Source organism: Lolium rigidum, chromosome 4 (assembly GCF_022539505.1).
Source record: "Lolium rigidum isolate FL_2022 chromosome 4, APGP_CSIRO_Lrig_0.1, whole genome shotgun sequence".
NCBI lineage: Eukaryota > Viridiplantae > Streptophyta > Magnoliopsida > Poales > Poaceae > Lolium > Lolium rigidum.
In genome coordinates, this window is record NC_061511.1 from 218,596,719 (window position 1) to 218,618,886 (window position 22,168).

A 22,168-nucleotide genomic window follows, 5' to 3' on the forward strand; every position below is an offset into this window, starting at 1 on the left:
GCCCTCTAGGATTAGATGTGCAAAAGATACATGCATGCATTAATGATCTGCATCCTCTACCGCGGTGAGTACGAGAATTTGGATGCATGTCCGGTGTGCACTTGCATTGCGGTATAAGATCGGACGAGATGACCTCGGTGATGTTGAGGGCGAGCGCCCCGGGAAGAGGGTTCTCGCCAAGGTTATGTGGTATGCTCCTATAATACCACGGCTGAAACGCTTGTTCGGGAATAAAGAGCACGCTAGGTTGTTGCGATGGCACAAAGAAGACCGTAAGAAAGACGTGATGTTGAGGCACCTGGCGATGGATCCCAATGGAGAAAAATCGATAGAGAGTTCCCAAACTTTGCACAGGATGCAAGGAACTTAAGGTTTGGTCTAAGTACGGATGGCATGAATCCTTTTGGAGAGCAGAGGCTGCAGCCATAGCACCTGGCTCGTGACTCTTTGTATATATAACCTTCCTCCTTGGTTGTGCATGAAGCGGAAGTTCATTATGATGCCGGTGCTCATACAAGGCCCGAAGCAACCCGGGAACGACATTGATGTGTACCGAAGCCATTAGTCGAAGAACTTCTACAGGCTGTGGTCCCTAGCAGGTGTACGTGTGTGGGACGAGCACAAGCAGGAGGAATTTGACCTAAGAGCGATGCTTTTCGTAACCATCAATGACTGGCCTGCTCTTGGTAACATTTCGGGACAGTCAAACAAGGGATACAATGCATGCACACACTGTTTACATGAGCTCGAAGGTGATTATTTGGAAAAAGGTCAGAAGGTCGTGTACCTGGGGCATCGTCGATTTCTTAGGATTACCCATCCCGTAAGAAAGAAAGGAAAGCATTACGACGGTGAGGCTGATCACCGGAGGAAGCCTCCCATCGTGATGGTGTTGATATATTTGGTATGGTCAAGGATCTAGATGTAATATTTGGAAAGGGTCTGGCGGACGGTGCAGTTCCGAATGACGGCTGCCGGGACACGCGCCCATGTGGAAGAAGAAATCTATTTTTTGGGAGCTAGAATATTGGAAAGTCTTAGAAGTCCGCTCTTCAATCGATGTGATGCACGTGACGAAGAATCTTTGCGTGAACCTGCTAGGCTTTACGGCGTGTACGGGAAGACAAAAGATACACCGAAGCACGGGAGGACCGGCAACGTTGGAAAGACCCCAAAAATCTGCATGAGAGAGTTAAAGGACGTCATTTATCCGACTACGCTCTTACAAAAGCGAGAGAAGGAGATATTTTTTGAATGTCTTAGCGAGTATCAAGGTCCCGTCCGGCTTCTCCTCCAATATAAAGGGAATAATAAATATGGAGAAGAAAACATTCAGAACCCGAAGTCTCATGACTAGTCACGTGATAATGACACGGTTGCTTCCGATTGCATTGAGGGGCTTCTACTGGAAAATGTTCGTGCCCATTGTGAAGCTATGTGCATTCCTCAATGCAATTTCTCAAAAGGTAATAAACCCGAAATTCTACCGAGGTTGCGGAATGATGTGGTCCAATGTCTCGTTAGTTTTGAGCTGGTGTTCCCACCATCCTTCTTCAATATTATGACACATCTCCTCGTTCACACTGGTCGATGAGATTTCCATTCTCGGTCCTGTGTTTCTACACAATATGTTCCCCTTCGAGAGGTTCATGGGAGTCTTGAAGAAATATGTTCATAACCGTGCTAGGCCGAAGGAAGCATCTCCAAGGGCTATGGAACGAGAGGGAGGTCATTGAATTCCGTGTTGACTTTATTCACGACCTTAAGCCGATTGGTGTTCTCGAATCGCGGCATGAAGGGAGACTAAGTGGAAAAGGCACGCTAGGAAGGAAATCAATGATATGTAGGGATGGGATTTCTTTGACTCAAGCACACTACACGGTTCTACAAAGTTCCACCATGGTGGCTCCGTATATCGGTGACCACAAGAACTTTCTACGCTCCCGGAACCCGGCGGTCGAACGATTGGATTAGACGTGAACACATGTCGACTTTCGGCGGTTGGTTGCAAAAACATCTCCGAATAACGAAGATATTGAAGATCAGCTGTACTTGCTGGCCCAGACACCATCTTCGGCTGTAGTGACTTTCCAAGGGTACGAGATAAATGGGAATACATTTTACACGATCGCCCAAGATAAAAAGAGCACCAACCAAAACAGTGGTGTCCGCTTTGATGCAATAATGAATGAAGGCCCAAATGACACATATTATGGTTACATAGAGGATATCCGGGAACTTGAGTATGGACCTTCTTTTAAGGTCCCTTTGTTTAGGTGCAAATGGGTCAACAAAACGGGAGGCGGGGTTCGGGTAGACAAGTTGTATGGAATGACAACGGTGGATCTCAACAATCTTGGGTATAGAGACGAACCATTCGTCCTAGCCAAGGATGTGGCCCAGGTTTTCTATGTGAAGGATATGTCTAGCAAACCAAGAAAAAGGAAACATAAGGAAACAAATACATCAAACGATGAGCCAAAGCGCCACATAGTTCTTTTACGGAAAAAGAAACATCGTGGGAGTGGAGGACAAGACGAGACATGTCAGAAGATTATAATAAGTTTGATGAAATTCCACCCTTCGGAGTGAACATTGATCCAAGCATCAAGTTAAATGATGAAGATGCTCCATGGTTAAGGCCGAAGAAGATTAAATGATGAAGATGCTCCATGGCACAAATGAGTATCTCAACATGGCAATCAATTTCCCATTTATTTTTGTGTAATCATTTAACCGTATGTAAGATATGAAAAGTGGAGATGTGGTTGGCTTTTTGTACCATATATATAGAGGAGATGTAGTCGTTCACGGGTTTGCAGGGGAAAAATTCCGAGGCGCAGGTTCCGAAGATGCCGTAGGGCATGTGCACCAACAACATCTTCGAGAAACTGCGCCACGGGAGATTTCCCAACCCTTTCCCCAACACTATTAGAGGAGATGTAGTCGTTCGGGGGCTTGCAGGAAAAAATTCCGAGGAGCAACTTCCGAAGATGCCGTAAGGCTTGTGCACCAACGACATCTTCGAGAAGTTGCGCCACGGGAGATTTCCCAACCCTTTCCCCAACACCTGTTAGAGGAGATGTAGTCGTTCACGGGCTTGCAGGGAAAAAATTCCGAGCGCGGCTTCCGAAGATGCCGTAGGGCGTGTGCACCAACAACATCTTCGAGAAGGCTGCGCCACGGGAGATTTTCCAATCCATGGGAATGAATCTCCGCTTGGCTTGTTGATCCGCTGGCAAGCCGTATCGATGCTCCTTTTATAGGCACAGGCACCGCTTCTACTCGACGGGCGTCGTGCGCTACATGCTTTATCTCATCGAGCGGTGCGTCCACCCATGCGTTCTTATCCTGCCGACATCTTTAGTCCCGGTTGTACCCACCAGCGGGACTAAAGGTTACCCACACGTCCTTATCCCACCGACGGTTTTGTTAGATGACAAAAAGGATCTTTAGTCCCGGTTGTACCCACAGCCGGGACTAAAGGTTACCCACACGTCTTTATCCCACCGACGAGTTTTGTTAGATGACAAAAAAAGGATCTTTCGTCCCGGTTGTACCCACCAGCCAGGGACTAAAGGTTACCCACACGTCTTTATCCCACCGACACTTTTGTTAGATATGACAAAAAAATGATCTTTACTCCCGGTTGTACCCACCAGCCGGGACTAAAGGTTACCCACACGTCCTTATCCCACCGACGGTTTTGGCGCCCATTGCGTTCCCGCCTATTTTTCTTCCCGCGCTTTCCACTGCTTCCCGCCTCCGTCCTCCCGCCATTTTTTCACTATATATATGTTGGCTTGGCCTCCATTTACATATCACATCTAGACTCATATCTGCAAACCTCATCACCAGGTCACATGGCTTCCATCGTATCTCTAACCCTCCGGGAGGCGGAGGCGCTTTGCGCGTCGAACTACCCCTGCCCGCCGGGCTACCGCGTCCCTACCGGCTGGTTGCTTGAGCGTCGGAGGGGTACCGGTCCCTCCTGTCCCTCTAGGTGTGGCGCGCGAGATGGCCATCACGAACCACTACTACTTCGAGCTCACGCCGGAGCGGCGGAGGAATCCCCGGTGGCATCCCGACTACAGCCCGACTTGGGAGAGCTTCTTCATCAATCGGCGTGAGAGGGCGCTCGCCGGGCACGAGGACGGCGGCCCGCCTCCTTCGAACTTCAACGAGGCCGGCCGTCGGGCTGTGGTGGCGCGACCGAACTCTCCCGGGCGTCATGGCCCACCGTGGCCCCCGCCTGCGCTACCCTCGGTCCCAGCCCACGCGTGCTCTCCCGCCGAGGTTTGACTACCGCGACCCCGATGCCAGCGACGATGATGACGGCGACTACGACGACTACAGTGGCGAGTACTATAGGGCCAGGCACGAGTATGACTGAATGACTCGAACTGTCGAATCTGGCCATGTATCTTAATTAATTTTCAGTTGAGCTAGGCACGAGTACTATAGGGCTAGGCACGAGTACTATCTGGCCATGTATCTTAATTAATTTTCAGTTGAGTTATGTACTTTAATTCCACATGTAATCCGGCGGGAAACTTTTCTCATCATCAGCGTCTGCCACAACGACTTTATTGAAAATACAATAATATAGATAAACAACTAGTCTAGTCGATCTACTCGTCGTCGGAGGTTGTCTCGGTCCAAATGTCGTCCCACCGAGGGTCGTTGTCGGCCCAAGTTGTATTCGGGTTATCGAGCTCGAACACGGCGACGGCCCGACGATGGCGCTCGTTGGACCTGCGTTGTGCCCGGAGGTCAGCGAAGAACGCGGCGGTGTTGTCGACGTCGTTGGGAAGCTGCGCCCTCCAGCGGCGCATCAACTCCTCGTCGTGCTCGGCGATTGCGATCCGGCGCTGCACCCGGCGGTGGCGGCGACGGTCCTCGTCGTCGACGAGGCACGGCGTCGGCGCGAGGAACTCCGCCTCCTCTAGCGATTCGACGTGCGGGAAGTTCATGTCGCACCGTGGCCGCCGAAATCGCCATGCGGCCGCGTCGTAGCGCGCGCCGCCAGCTCCGGGGTGTTGTACGTGCCGAGGGTGAGCCGGAAGCCACCGGCACGCATCTCGGCGTAGAACCTACCGTTCGGCCGCGCTCGGACGCCACGGAAACCGGACGAGCCGCGGCGGCGCGGCGGCATCCCGGCGACGAATGAACGGAGGCGACGGCGACGTGTGGTTCCGCGCGCACGCGGCGCTTATAGCACGGCGACGCGGCAAGTTTGGCGACAGGTGGCGCGGGGAAGCGGCGGGCGTGGCACGTGGAAGCGGCGGCGACAGGTGGCGCGGGGAAGCGTTTGGGCGTGGCACGTGGAAGCGGGATCTACACGTCGCACGGCGGTGGCGGCGGGGCGAGGCACGTGGAAGCGGCGGCGACACGTGGCACGGGGAAGGGACACGTGTGGCGGTGGCGGTGGTGGGCGGTACACGGCGGTGCCGACGGTGGCCGGTACACGGCGGTGGCGGTGGTGGGCGGTACACGGCGGTGGCCCGTACATGGCGGTGACGGCGGGGCACGGGGAAGGGACACGTGTGGCGGTGGCGGTGGTGGGCAGTGCGGTGGCTTTTTTCATTTGAAATAAGGCGGGAATGAAAATTTTTAAAAAATTTGGCCTTTGGACCCGGTTTGTATTACAAACCGGGACTAAAGGCTATTTTTGCGCGCAGCGAAAACGCAGCAAAAATGGCCTTTAGTCCCGGTTTGTATTACAAACCGGGTCCAAGGGCCTTTGGACCCGGTTTGTAACACGCACCGGGTCCAAAGGGGGGAGTATAAAGAAAGGACTTCGTCTCCGCGGCGATCAATCCCGCGGAGACGAAGCGCGCTCACGCCGCCGAGGCTGCCCAACCGCCGCGCGCCCACGCCGCGCCGCCGCCGCCGCCGCGCGCCATCGCCGCCGCCCTCCCGCCGCGCCCGCCTCCGCCGCGCGCCATCGCCGCCGCCCTCCGCCGCGCGCGCCCGCCTCCGCCTCCGCGCGCGCCCGCCTCCGCCTCCCGCGCGCACGTCGGCCGCCGCCTCCGCCGCCACTCCTCCTCGCCGTCCCGCCGCCACCGCGCCCGCCTCCGCCGCGCCCGCCTCCGCCTCTCCTCGCCGTCCGCCGCCATCGCCGCCGCCGACCCCGCCGGCCGCCACCGCTCCTCTCCCTCCGCCGGTAAGCCTCTCGCTCGATCCGGTTTTTTTTTTTTTTCATTTGTTAGATTATAGTGTATAGTTAGTTTGTTAGAAAAATTAGTGTAGTTAGTTTGTTAGTAAAATTTAGTGAAAAAAAAATAGTGTAGTTAGTGTGTTAGAAAAATTAGTGTAGTTAGTTTGTTAGTAAAATTTAGTGAAAAAAAAATAGTGTAGTTAGTGTGTTACAAAAATTAGTGTAGTTAGTTTGTTAGTAAAATTAAGTGAAAAAAAAAATAGTGTAGTTAGTGTGTTAGAAAAATTAGTGTTAGTAAAATTAGTTAGAGAAAAGTTAGAAAATTAGTTAGGAAAAAGTTAGAAAAGTTAGAAAATAGATTCATTTGTGTCGGCGCCGCCCCCCGCGCGCGCCGGCGACTAGACCGTGGCGGTGCCGAGTCCGTAGCGGTGCCGCCGCGACATAGACTTAGGGTCGCGAAATAGAGAAAGAGCGAGCGAGGAGGAGCGCCGAGTCCGTGGCGGTGCCGGTCGCCGGCGCCTCGCCGACGCCCCCAAAACGGGGTCGTGGAACGCGGCGTTAGTACAAAAGTAGTGAAGTTTTTTATTTAGCACAATATCATGTTTTTTATTTATATTAGTATACATATATGATTTGTTTTCGTAGCTACGATGCCGCGACGACGGCAGCCGGCGGGCCGTGGTCCGACTCTCACCGAGGAGATGGAGCGAGATGGGGAGGTCCGGGACCGGGCTCCGCCGCGGTGGCACCGGGAGGTCTTAGCTTCCGGGTCGCGCACCTTGGTGCGGAATCCGGGTCCCGTCGTCGACCCGGATATTCTATGGTGGAGGTCTTATGGGCCACGGTCGTTTCGAGAGGAGCCGGCCCCGCCGGAGGAGGTAGCTCGGCGCATTGCGGCGGAGGACGAGCACGTTCGCCGTTACATGTACGCGTTAGACAACATGTATAGGACCGGATGGAGCGTTATGCGGGGATCTCATGTTAGCTATGCTCCCGTTGTTGTTCCGTGGCTTTGGGGGCACACCCGGCGCGGCTCAGGACCCGGTCGGCGCCCTCTAGGACCCGGTCTGCGCGGTTGAGTGGTTAGTGATTGATATGTATTAGGGTTAAATAAACATGAACCCGATCTATGTATGCATGTAACTGCACTATCTGCTTTTAGCACTATATTATCGATCCTTAGTTAAGAACTACACATATGTAACTCCATTTTTCAGTTTTCTCGCATTATCCTTAATTTGATCATATGATGGTTCCTATGTATAGCTTGCGGGTCGTTGTAGAAAGCATGGAGAGAGATGAAATTCAAGAAAATTTCATGGAGGAACTCATAGCAAACGGTACTCGGATGATCGCGACGACGACGTTATTCCGGATGATGGCGGTGACGATGTCACCGCAACTTATTTGAATGACTCCGGTGAGGAGCGGAGAATATTGAGGAAGAAGATCCTAGTGGCGCCGGTGAGGAACAAGATCATCATAATGGCTCCCGAGCTGTAGTTATCACCGAGGTATATAAACTAATTAAGCCGTTGTTGATCGACTAGATGCATTAACTAATTAAATTGTACTCGACTATGAATTATTTCTTTTTTAGCCCTCCGGATCGAGCACTTCTTCCGTAAAGTCGAGGAGCGAGGCCCGGCCAAAAAGTTGGATGACGGTGTTAGGCACGACATCACCCACATCGAAAATGATGGTAAACCGATTGCTCCGGAGAAAGGTGCAAAGGCATTTATAGCTCAATGCGGAGTGCTTGTTCGGGACCACGTCCCGATCACCGTTCGAGAATGGCACAAGCCGAAGGGACTAGTGCTGTCTGCGCAGAGGAAGAAGGTCAAGGTCTTTATATCGATGATGTAGCCAAAAACAGCATTATGGACAAGCTCATGTCACATTTCAACATAGTACCCGAAGAGGGGGTGACGCTGAAAAGGCCAAGATGGAGCAGGCCCTCCGCGAGTTTGGCAAGAAGAAGATGGCCGAACTATTCAAGAGCCACAAGAAAAGATTGCGCCGCCTTATCAAGATAAAGAAGACTCGGACAATGAGAAGGTAAAAACTCACCGGGACGAATTCGTGAAGTACAGCACGGAGTCGGAGAAGAATTTAAGAGAAGGTCGGAAATAAATAAGGCAAATGCTGCGTTGAAGCTATATCACCAAATTCTGGGTCCAGGTGGATACGGGGCTAACCGTCCTAAGTGGCGAGGCAGCTGAGGCGGAGCCGGCCAGATAAAGGGATCGAGATTAGGGACACACGGTTGGATCGAACGGTGCAAGGAGTGGTTCTACGGGATTGGGGGAACGTTGGATCCGAAACAGGGAAGTGCATCTATAAGAAAGCTCATCCGAAGGTTCCCATTGATGCCCTGGAAAAAGCACATAGGGACGTGGAGGCGGGGTTGTTCCAGCCCGAAAGAGAGAACGATGAGCCGACACGCGCCCTTGGGAACAAAGAACACGGCGGACGAACACGAGGCACGGCGAGGCTCCGTTCCGTGGAAGTATGGCTTTCCTGCGGAAAGGAAGAGATTTCATGATAAAAGCCATGAGAGGAGGAAGGCAAGGGAAACAGACCGCCTGGCTAACTTAGAGGAGGGTATGAGCACCATGCAAGCCCAATTAAGCATGGTAACCCAAGTACTTACATCTCGGATGGCTCGGGGGCAGGTCGTAGATCCTGCACTTGCTCAATGCCATCGCCCCGCCGCAATCTCAACCACACCGGAAAAGCAGCGTGGCTTCCTCTCAGCAGGTGGATAATGATGATGATGATGATGACCGGGTGGTCGAGCCTCCTCGCTACCCCCCCGTGGATGATCTCACTGAGAGCCGTCCTTGTGAGCTGCATGTTAAAGTTTTCAACCTATCCTTCAAGGCGGCGGTCGGCATCCTCTTACCTACAAGGTCTTACCATTGCCGTTCGGTCCAAGACGACTTTGCTTGTTGTGATGGTGGATGAAGTGATGACAGCTTATGAGGGGTTGGTGCTTGAGCACCCTGCGAGTGAAGATGGGGAAATCAAGAAGCTGGGAGAAGCCCGTAGAACCACCGTGCAATGGCGGAAGGAGAACATTGTGTTTCCGGGTGAGAAGCCAACAAGCATGCCACCTCGCCTCCTCCGCCACCCGAGTCTCCTCCGCGTGATGATTCTCCCGTGCGCGATGATGATTCCCCTATCCATGACCGGTCTGCTCCGCGTGAAAATACTCCTCCGCCTCCTCCTCCTCCTCGTCGGGAGACTCCGCCGCCTCCACTTAAGCAAAGAGGAAGCTGTCCGCGGCACCTCCTACGGCTCCGAAGAGATCATCAACTCCAATGAGGGCACGGACTCCGAGTTGTTACCACATGAGCGAGGACCGAAGAGCAAAAGGCGTTTCTTGCAAGCTGCCGAAGAAGATGTTTATTCCACCGCAGACGAGTGAAGCACTTTGCCGAGACGAGAATGAAGAGACTCGAGCGCGAGAGCTGATTATGACCGCTCTCTTGGACAGTCCTCTAGAGCGAGTAAAGAAGCAAAAAAGTCGCACAGCTTGGACAAGCAGGACATTCGGGCCGCACCCCACTTCATCGTGGAGCCATATCATGATCCAGAGACGGCATCGATGATCGAACGGGCGGCTAGAGCTCGAGGAGCATCGGTTGAGTACGAAGATTACTATCCAACGGCCGAAGTGGTAAACACGTATAGATACGGAAAAGATCTCGTCAAACCTCGGCGAGCTCGCGCGTCTAGGGACTCGGATGCGAAGGTTGCATGAATGGTACCTGAAAGCCCGTCGAAGAAGTGAAAGCTACCTCACGGTGTATCTTAGAGATGAGCATTACTTCCGGGGAAGACGAGATAAACATTGAGATAGAAGAAGCTGTTTCGGTTATTCAATCAAGACGCCCTCGACAAAGCACGTTATCGATTGCTACGTCTGTAAGTGATTTATTTGTGTAATTAAGTTTGTAGCTCATTCATTTGCACTAACAATTATCCTTATTATATTCTTTGTGTACGCTATACATTTAATTATGCAGAATGAAGAAGCTTGGAATACAAAAGAGGCAAGCTCCTACCGCTGGGGTTCATAGACCCAAACACGGTTCATGAAGTTACGGCTCGACGGTACCCCAAGGACACGGAGGACAACATCGTAATGTTTTTAGAGAAGCAAGCGGACAAAGAGGATATATTCTTTCCCTACAACTTCAAGTGAGTGTTATATATAACATACATTATGCTTGTGCACCTTCCACTTTATTCTCGTAATCATTGAGCTATGCTTGTGCAGTTTCCACTTTATTCTCCTAATCATTGATCTTCACCTTGGAGTCGTAAACGTCATGGACTCGAAACGTAAAGAATATGCGGAATGGGCGGACATGGCTGCCATCCTCCGGAGGTAGTTTCAATCAATTTCGTATTGGCATCTTCATCCTGCTCTAATTCGAAGATATCATCAACTAATCAATTACTCATTTACTCATTATTTTTTTGCGGGCAGGGCTTGGAAACGGTTCATCAATACTGTTCCGGGTAAATGGAAACGGAGCTTACATTTAGAGATTACCTCGTAAGTAGTACTATATATATAGCTATGTCCAGTGAAACTTTATATATGATATTTACTTTCAATACGATGCTTGATTATTAGTTTGATCGAACTATTTTTTCGTAAAGTGTATGAGGCAGGAACAAGGGAATAACTTATGTGGATACTACGTCTGCACCTTCATGCGTGACATGTCCTGTCCCAAGGGTGGGGATGCCCAAATACACCACACTCGTGTACGATAACAAATTTTCACAATTAATCTTAATTAGTACCATCTATTGTATTGAGTTCCATTCATATATTGATCTCCTTTTTTAAATATAGATGACACGCACACGGGACACTCTCATAACAGCGGATCAAATAAAAGCAATTCAAGAGGAAATCGCGGGATTCTTTATTACCGAGGTCCTTACCCCAGGTGGAGAGCACTATCGGAAGATCGTGACGGCGGAGGATGTTCGTCGAGGACGTGTTGTATTGTAAATATGCATGCATTACACGTGTACCTGTGTTGACGATGTCGTGTACCGTTGACGATGTCTATATATATTCATGACGATTTTCCGTGGTTTCTTGAATGATATATATATGCATTGCTGAAACTTCTGCCGCGGCAAGGGAAACAGATCGTTTCTCTGCCGCGGCGAGCACGCCAGTACAGCCCAAATCACGTGCCGCGAGCGAGAGAAATAGCAATTCTCCGCCGCGGCAGAAACATAGGCCCGGTTCAGTACCACGAACCGGGACCAAAGCCCTTCCAGCCGCGAGCTCCCTGGTCGCACCACGTGTTGAGGCCTTTAGGCCCGGTTTATCTTTGAACCGGGACTAAAGGGTACCCCCTTTAGTCCCGCCTAGTTGGTCCCGGTTCGGGAACCGGGTCTAAAGGCCCAAATGGACCGGGCCTATTGCCCCGTTTTCCACTAGTGGATAAGTAGGCGTGGCGCACCTAGAGCCAATGCGCACCACTATGTAGCCATGGTGCACCACCCTCAAGGTGCGCCACGGGTAGGAAATCTAGGTATAGCTATTTTCTAATATTGCAAATCGTAAGATCATACTTGTTATCCTCAAACTACAACGCAATTTATACATACACCTATCATGCATGTACATTGGATTTTGTTTGCCAGGTGTCAAGATGTATACCCATGACCTTATATGGCTCTATCCATGGTTGAGGGTCTATTGGACCTATCTCTATTCACGGACCGCTGTTAAGCGGCTTGGTGAAGCCTATCGCTTTTTAGATGATGTAAGTAGGTGTGAGGCAAGGACTCGTACAGACCCGATATGGGCACCAACTTCATGAATCTTGTAGGTGTTACTAGAGATGTCACTAGTAAGGTAGCTTTAGGTTGTTTTTTGTATTACGGGTTTGCTAGTTTTCAGCTAGCTGAGAACTAACTTTGTGCTCAGTTAAATCTTACGCCATTCGATTTTCATCGTGATTTATTCCTCTAATAAAGTTTTGCTAAATTATATGAATAAATAAGCTTGTGTGTATCATTTTGATGCAAGGCTAGGTCTACCTCCATTTTGAGAAAAAAAAAAAGGTTGTACTTACTTTTTTTTCCTGTATGTGAAAACACTCCTAGGTGAACCTCAAATGAGAGTTCAAGTCATATATCTGGGCCTGTCGCAAGGAGCGCGGTGACGATCGAGGGGCTATCCAGAGAGAAAAATACCTTTCCCGTGAGCATCTCTATATGTCACGAAGGAAGATCATAATTGACAGGCAGTTAGCAGTAATATAATCAGACCTAAGCTCAGTGCGTAGCGATACTAAACCGGGGCGCTTTTCTTATCCAGCGCCGCGTCGCTTGCGCGTGCAGAAAGATCTCGCCGGCACTAATTTATCCAGTCCTAGATCGCTTTTTTAACATAAAAAGAAGAGAAGAGCACGACTAACCTCTCCTTGATACTCCAGCACAAGACCCTGGCCTACCGATGCCGACCACGCTGTGTAATACTACCTGACGGCAACTCCAGATGCATGGATCGCCTTCCACAGCGTCGAAACCGTGTGATACCGGTCATTAATTGATCGGAGTCACGACATGCGCCGACTCGATCGAGCTCAGGATCAGGAAAACAGGAAGGTGGAAGGAGCGTTCGCCTGTCGACATGCATGGATAGATGGCCGGGTTAATCTGCGATGTCCCAATCAGCTGCCGCTGCTGAGATACGGATATGGAGATGGACCATGGCCGGGGCGACATGTGGACGAAGCGGAGGCTAACACGCGCGTACTTGGGCGCAACTGAAAGCTACGGCTTATCGATAACCCGACGTACTGCACCATAATTTGGTACGACCTGGTCCGTTCATGGCGACAGTGCCTGGGGTGGACTGCTGTCTTGTCCCGGCGCCGGTGCGGCGTGGCCGGGTCGCCGGACTGACAGATGCGCGGAGCTGCTTCAAGCACCGGCGCCGGCCGGCCGGGTTAGGAGAGGAGTCACCGGCAGGACCTGTACGTACTGGACTAGCAGGAGCTATAGCAGCTTGTTGCTGTGACCGTGACCGCGACCGACCGTCGTCGCGGGCAGCTTCCGGACCGGTAACCCGGCCCACTTCTCCGTGGTGCAGCTTCGTCTCAGGTGCACCGTGGAGAGAGCGTGACGGAAACGAGCACCGGCCACCTGCCAGGCGCGCGCTTGGCCGGCATGCACGTTTTCACGAGCTCAGGGCGATGCATGGTAACGTCCAGCAACAGTGTGTGTGTGTGCGCCGATGACAACATGAGTCGTAAAATAAATTTCAACACGCCCCCTCTTAACAGGCTCACCTAGTATATACTTTCTCTCGGGAGCGGTTTAACTATAATGGGTAAAACTTGGGTCGGGCCTAAAAAAGCCCGAAGCTGAAAACCTAGGCCTGAGCGGCCGAGCCCAGCCCGGCCCGACTGTTGGGCCGCAAAACTCGGGCCTGAGTCTGGCGCAAAGCCCGAGAAGCCTGAACCGGCCTGACTACGTCTAAAATCGCATTTTTTGGCCCGAAGCTTGGCCCACCCGTCGGGCTCAATATTCTGGCCTGAGCCCGGCTCGGCGTGTAGACTTGGCCCGGCCCCGTCCGGGTTTTTTGGGCCGAGTCGGGTCGGGCTGTTTGGGTCGGGCTGACCATGCCTAGGTATAGGTTTAACAGACACGAACACAGTTTAAAAAATTGCGTTCGCCATTATTTTAATCAATAAAGTATGAAATATATGTCACATAAATTATATCATTGAAAAATATAAATACGAATCTAATGGTATAGATTTTTTTCAACATATAATTTATATTTTATTGATTAAATTAATAGTCAAACTATGTCTTAATCTGCGTGCGTGCTGGTTAAACCGACCTAGAGGGAGTAGTATCAACCAATTTGAGATTCAATATTTTTCGGCCGAGAGGAATCACTACCGTTGTCCTCGAGCTTCGGATGGCGTGCTCCTGCTGCCTCTCGGATGTGGAGGCCGCCATCGCCGTCCTCGCGCTTTGCCCGGCGCGATCCTGCCGACGGTTCTTCTCGGATGTAGAGGTCGCCGCCGCCCGTGGCATCCTTGGCTTGGCCGCGGAGGAGGCCCTAGAGCACGACGACGAGGACGAGGAAACGGTGGCTATCCTCCATGGCATCTACCTCCTCGGGGTCGTCGAGAAATCGAGAGGAGGCTCGTTCCCATAGGCGATGTGCTTGAGCACCGCCACAACGGTATGACTAGGGGCACCCAGCAAACCCGACGAGCTGAGCTCGATGAGGCACTGCTGACTGAAGGAAATGTCCCATGTCGGAGCGTTCTCCAGGTCCCAGTGCGGGTCCGTGCGCTGCTCGAGCGTGAGCTCGTAGTAGAAGTGCTGGTGCATCACTCACTCGCGGCTCCCGCGGGATCAGATGCCTCCCGCGCTCAGCCGCCACCCTGAGGGCGCGCGCATGTCCGGCGGGGCCATGTACCTCATCGTAGAGCGTGCATGCCTCATCCTCGTGCAAGGTGCGGCAGCTAGAGCCGTTCGCGGCTACGCGCACCGTCTCCTTCGTAGCGTTCGGCCATGGTTGTGGCGGCTGGTGGGTGGACAACTCTAGTGTTTTTTTGTTGGCGAGATCTGTCGGCGCCCCCACTTGCCCTCTTTTAAGTTAGGAGTGTGCTGGGAGCGCCGGCAGCAAAATCAACTAATGCTGATCCAAAAGTAACTTAAGGAAAGCTGACTAGAAGGAAAATAAGCGCCAACACCTCTAAAAGCCGTTCGAGGATTTTGGAGGGGCCGACTGAAGATGCTCTAAGCTGTAGAAAACGACCAAACTCGTTCATTTTCACCATATGGTGGCCCTTTGGACGTTTCGAGCCCTGCTCCGTAGCTAGGTTACACTCGATCTTTGACGCGCTCCCGTGATTCGCTCAACGGCGCAAAGTGTGTGCTCTGCTCGAGCAACGCACGCAGGCATGTGGGTTTCGCCGGAAACACGCCGGCCATCAAATACGGAGGATTCCCCTCGCCATGGCCGGTCTGAATTTTCTGGACCATTGATTGGCGGGCACAGTTTCCCAAGATCGAGATACAGTTAATATGGTTGGAGGCTAGGCTTGACCCGTGACCGTCCGGATTCTGTGCCTGCGAACGAACATGGGGGTATCTACGGAGGAGATTCCATCAGTATATATGGTCCCGACTACTGAGCACCGAATCGATCACGTACTGAAGAAAATGATACCCGCACAGTGTCGCTGCACGTCCTTCTCCAAACGGCGCACTGCACCTAGCTCGGCTCGTGATCTCTTGCAGCCATGATCGTTGTCGTGCGACCTAGAGCTGCACAGGATCGCAAGGACGGGGACGATGGAGCCCGGTAACTACCAACGGTCTCGTGGTGGGGGCCGCCATAGCTTGTCGGCATTGTCCGCTGCATCGTGGTGGGGCCGGCTGCTCGATCTTTCCCTGTGGGTGGCCCCGCTACCACGGCGACATGGCGTGGCACCTCGTATCGTATCTTATCGTACGGCCTCGCTTGGGCAGGATCGGGGACAGGGCCCTGCCGTATCCACCCGGGAAATGCCAACGATTCTCTCCTGTTTTCTTGCGGTGCATCATCGTGTCACACCGACTGCTCCCTCTCCTCGCCACATGCATGCAAGCTCAATATGGCCCAACGGTAGCTGCTACACGGTTCCAAACTAAATTCTTGTACAACGGGGAGAAGCATTTGTGCCCTCCCGAGATTGAACTTTTTCTTCTTAGAAAATAGTTGTGAAAATTCACTTTTAAACATGGTAGCATATGCTCATGCTACCCAGTAAATAATATTTTAATTTTTTTTCACTTATTATGGATAGGAGGGAGCAGTACTAGTTTCAAATTTTTAAAGAAAATCAAAATTGAATCTCTGAATACATATACATGATAAGAATAATTGCTCCGGTACCAACCCCATCGCCCAAACTACTGTCAGACGGACTCAAACACAAAGAGAACTGAGATCGCTCGGTACCCCTCATAATTAAAGGCATGGTGGTCTTTTAAGAAATTAAGCAGTATGACCCAACCTATTTCTACAAATATGTTGCATATATATAGGTAGGAGTAGAATTTATGTAGGCAATTGTCAGGTCAACAAACTTGGCAGTTGTGGCATACTAGCGGGAGGCACAACAATTCTGTGCTTGCCAGCCACGAGGCACTGCAAGATGGTGCAGGTCAGCACGCGCCTTGGAAAGGCCTCGTAGGTGTTTACTGGCAGGGACAACATCTGCGTCCAGGCTAGACAGATCGACGCATATTTAGGCATCAGACTACCTGCGCTAACAGTTGGACTATCCAGTAAATGGTTTGACCAGTGCTCGGGCGATCACCTTTGCTAGAGAGCCAGCGACGAGAAGGTAGGAGGAGCGTTGAAGTGTCTTACGCTAGCGGTATACCCATACGAGTGTAGTAGGTTTGGATATGGTCTTTCAAAGTGGTTGGGCTCAGTTGAAATTTAGTGAAAATCAACAAATCCTTCACAAAAGATCCGGAAGCAAGCACACAAACCACCTATTCTGCCAAGTGGGATCAATCTCCCCCGCATATATTCTTTTAGTAGAATTAACTTTTCCGTCGATAGTGAGGCTCCTATAGTTACTCCGTTCATCTCAAAACCCGCCAGCTCAGTCTCTCGAACTAAGTATTTTGGAGATGCTAATAGATGTAGGAACGTGCATGCCTACATTTATAGATGTGAGTATATATATGTATGTATTTTTATGAGCGTATATGTCTATATATTGTGTTTCTAAAAAGAAAATTGAAGAAAAAGGAAAGGAATGTGCTTGAGATCCTGCCGAATGTGCTTTCCATGCATCCATTTAACACGTCATACTCCCCGGCCGGTCCACGGTAGTGTTTTTGCCATACGACACGGACGTTACTGTTCGCACTCAAACTCTCCAAGCTCGATCGCTACGTACATACGTGTTGCGATGAAAATCCGACGAAGAAAAGGATCAGTTTCACTAGGGGTGCAAGAAACGGATCAGTTGACTCATGCATGGTGCTGCCCGGATACAGCCGTGGCCGTCCAAGCAGGTACACGACGAGAAACCTACGTACGTACGCGCGAGTCGGATTACATTCTTGACCGTCACATTCAGCCTGAACCTCCACTATTCTATCTTGATTCTTGAGACAGCTGCCGTACGTTGTGCGGCTCCATGTTTAGGCCGCTGGTTGAACCGACCTTGTGGCCAAGTTTTGTAGCCTTGCTATAGCTAGCTAGCCCGTACGTCGACGGACCGACCACGGTTTTGGTCTGCTGGAATTTGGAAGTGGCCAGGCAAACACACGCCGTGGAAACGATCGGATCTTTCATGTTGCTTTGAACGGAAGAAAGAATCTGCTGATCGCGTCGGTCGATCGGCCGGCTCAATTCCGACGGTCGTCGTGTTCCCCGGCCGGTCGACGATGCCTCGCTTTTGCCCATATGCCAACCGAAAATGACCCGTCTCCGTCCGGGTTCCAGCCAATACTAAACCGGCCCCTCGTCGTGCCATGCACCCGATGCGCGGTCGTCCAATTGAAACACGTTGTGGAACATGGGTTCGGCTCCCAAAAATCGGGGTTTTCATATCTCTAAATATTTTAAACAAATTTTGTTTTACATGTAGAGGATGCATGTACGTGCATGCTTTTTTTCAGACCCAAACTTCAAAGTACCTAGCTTAGGCAAAAATGACTAGTTTTAGACGAACAATCTAAAGAAAATTCATCCCTCCCGAATTTTGTTTGTAACTTAGTGATCGGATACCTATGTAACTTACTATGAGAGTACTTTTAATCAGGTTTCGCAGTACCCAGGTTCTGAAAATGCTCGTTAGGTCGTCCAAGCAAAAGCACACCGGCCGAACTAGAGAGTTCGATAGCTCCCATGCCTTGGCGCCACTAGGTGGAGCATGTATAGTTGGCTGGCCTCCATGTCGTGGTCCACACATCTTCTAAAAGCGTGTTTGGTAACTCGCATGATGGTAAGTAGGTGGTATGAGGGAATGATTTCCCTTTTGGTCGGCTAACAAATAAACAAAGGTGGTCCAAAAAAGGTTGCATGAGTTGAAACACTGTTGGTCAACCTTTTACTTGCCTCTTGATCATATAAGGAGCCTTTTAGTTTCAGCACACTCGTGAGAGGGAGGGAAATGGGAAGTCCGGTAGCTAGGTAATCTAAGTAGCTAGTATCATACAACAGTTGTATTAGTAGAGGTGGTTGGAAAGTGGTGGTAATCCACGACAATGTTCTCCCTAAGATCAACGGAAACCTCGTGGAGGCGCACCCTGTATGTGTGGCCCACGTCGGAAGCTTTAGGGTCAACCTTCTCTTGGACGTAAGCATCAAAATCGTTGTGGCCACCATCATGGTGGGCTTGTGCCCGGCGACGGGGTTATGAAACACCGTGTACCTCGCAAGGCGCCAAGTCCTGGTAGGAGGCCAAAGTTGTGCGCCTTTCCGTTGGCTTCCCAAAAGGCCGGCAAGAGGGAATCGAACTCTCCATGGCCCCTGGGAGAACGGGGGGCAGAAGAGGAAGATGGATAAGCGGGAAAGACACCGTGATGACCATGTCACCGCGTCATCGTCTTGACAAGACTAGAGATGGTCTTACCTCCAATCAAGTAAACGTAGTGTCAACATGATAGGGCCATGATACCCGAAGTACAACCGTCATTTCAGGACATTGGTTGTGTACCTAGACCCATGGGTCTTGGTATGATGGGAACGTGGCCTTCCATTATTCACGAGCGAGGCCACTCCCTTGTACTACTAATTGGCCATTCTACGATAGGGGGAGTATCAAGCAAGGACCTAGCCAAACATAGGGAAAACCCTAGACATCGTAGAAAGATAAGCTTGGTTTCTTCTTCTCCCGTACTCGGAGATAACGAGGCGGCGAGACCCTTTTCTCTCTTCCACCATTCATATCTTGTTCTTAACAAACAGGGAAGAACATGCACAAGCCGCCTTCCCACTGGAAGTCGGAAACCACTTGCAACACACTAGCATCTCACACATATTAATCCCATCGACACCACCAAAAAGTAGGGATGTTACCGACGATCTATTCCCAGGGCCTGAACATGTATATCTCTTATGTGCCTGAGGTCGTTACCCCATCAAATCGTGGTCACAAACCCCCACCTACATACAAATTTATGACCGGGGAACTCCGAGACCCATGTTCATGGACATCGGTGTGGAGTTGGTTGAGGCAGATGAGAGGTAAGAACACCATTTAGATAAAAAAAGGTGGGAGTAAAGTGGACCTTGTATGCAACCGTAAGGATTGACATTGCATCTCTTCTCGGGCAAAAAAAAGTCCTCAGAAGGTGCAAACGAAATTTGCAACGAGGCGATAAGTTATGTTTTGAATGAGATGTGCCTCAAGCTCTGTCCCGGGAGCTCTAAAATAGATACATCGGTGTGGAGTTGGTTGAGACAGATGAGAGGTAAGATCACCATTTAGATAAAAAAAAAGGTGGGAGTAAACTGGAACTTGTATGCAACCGTAAAGATTGACATTGCATCTCTTCTCGGGCAAAAAAAAAAGTCCTCACAAGCCGCAAACGAAATTTGCAACGAGGCGATAAGTTATGTTTTGAATGAGATATACCTCAAGCTCTATCCCGGGAGCTCTAAAATAGATACATGCTACCAAACACACCCAAATAGACGTCGGCGAGGCACCACCGGAAAGTTGCTACACTCAGGCGTGTCATGAATTATGTCGCGTCGTACCAGCCCGTTAGGGCATCTCCAGCGGCGCGACGTAAACGGACGCTCAACGACCGTTTTCGTCCACGGTGACCGGAAAAGCGTCTCGAGGCCTCGTTCGGCCGGGCGACGCAAAGATGGCCGGGCCCGCGGAGACGCAAACCTGGCCCAAATATGCGCCGGATGCGTCTCTCGCGGACGTCCGGAAACGTCCGCTCGTGTCCGGCGGACGCTTCGGCTGGCCCGCCCGGCGCCGACCCCGCGTCGATGCGTCTTCTCAAACGCGCCGGCCGATCGCAGTCGCGTCGCTCGGCACTCGCGCCACGTTAATGGCGACGATGCCTCGGCTGCCGAGCGGCCGCCCACCTCCGCCAACCACGTTAATGGCGACGCCACGCGTCCCGCGGCCACCGCATGCCGCCGGCCTATATAAAGGGGCCGCGCGTTCTTCTTCCTCATACACTCCTCCAAAGAAACCCTAGCCGCCACAAAGCTCGAGCATAGCGCCGCCTAGGTGTTCCTGCGACGCAGCCAAGCCCGCGAGGAAGTCCATGGTCGGTCCTGGTGGCCGGCGAGGCGGTCGAGGCCGCGGCCCTGGGCGCCCCCGTGGTGGAGCAGCTACGGCCCCACGCTCACCGTCGCCTGCGCCCTCCTCGTCCTCGCAGGAGGAGCGCTGCTTCGAGTTCCTCCTCCGCATCGACGACGACCCACTCGCCATCAAGCGGCTACCGGACAAATTCGCCGAGTTCGTCGACGGCGTCGAGCCGGCGCACTTGCAGCTACGGGAGGCCGCCGCAACTTCCGCCGCCGGACCGTGGAGGTCATGTTCGGCTGGCAGGGCAAGATGTACCTGCACACGGGGTGGGACAAGTTCGCCCGTGACCTCGACCTCGAGTCCGGCTGCGCCTTACCTTCCTCTACGAGGGGGACGGCGAGATGATCGTCAAGGTGTTCGACGAAACAGCCTGCCGCAGGCACTACCACACCGACGACTCCGGCTCCGACACCGATAGTTAGAACGTTGAGTGTTCTTTCTTTGCAGCGAATGTGGCTACGGGTCAGACGAAGCCAGTAGTCGAGGTTTTTGGATGTTCGCTTCATCGGTAGAACCAACAAGGGCACCATCTCCTCCCGCTGGATTTTCCAGTTTGGGTGACTGGGTGCCCTTGAATGTTCTTTCTTGGCAGCGACTGGCTTCTTCTTTTTTAAATTTTATATTTATGTCATACATGGTTCAAACTATGTGTTAGTTTGTGTAAACTATGTTCCAAACTATATGTTAGTTTGTGTAAAATCATGTTTTAAAATGTTATATTTGAAACTATGTTTAAATGGAGAAGAGGGAAAAAGGAAAAAAAAATTAAATGCGTCGCCCCGCTGGAGCAGACCCCAAACACAAACGGACGCGCGGACAAAAACAGTCATTTTTGCGTCCGCAGCGCGACGCAAACGGACGCTCGCGGACATTAAAATGCGTTGCGCCGCTGGACGCCCTTATGTTATGAATCGGTGCCGGACGTTTGGTTGCATTGCTTAATTGTGAGGCAAGTGGGGAGAATGAATGAATGGCTTCGGTCCAAGTCCAGGGTGAGGCCGGCCACATGTATGTACGCCCTACCCTAACGTGCAGTGCTGCCTCCGGCCGGTACACTCTCCTACACATTCATTGTTGGACCTGCAGCATTGATAGGCGATCGCAGAGATAGGGATATCAGCCCCCCTCACATGTAGGTACGACGAAGAACATGCAACATGCAGCGCTGCAACGTGGAGTTCTGCCTGGGCTAAATGCAGCTCTGTGCCTCATGCATCTCATCCCAGAGCCAGCGTCGGGTCGGGCAGGGCACCGGCAACGTGGGCTGTGCATGCCGCTGTGGGAAAAAACACACGGTCTATTCTTTTTGATTGCTTAGCTTTTAGTCGAATGAGATTTAACCAATTTCTAGTTAGGTGACATTATCAAATTTTAGTTGCAGCTCATGACTGGCATGAATTAATCATGAATTAACCTACTTGTTTGGGACATCCTGTTTCACACTTGCAAACCTAAGTTGCAAGTTACGGTTATCACGAGTAAAACACAATAAAAAAAAATCGAAGGCATTTTCTCAATTGCAACACCATGTGCAATTGTAAAATCTCGGTTGCAACTCATAACTAAGACGAATAACCCAATGGTCTAGGAGTCGACTGAGAATTAACAATCCCGATTTTTTTTGTGTAGGCTATTCGGAAATAATTTACAATGC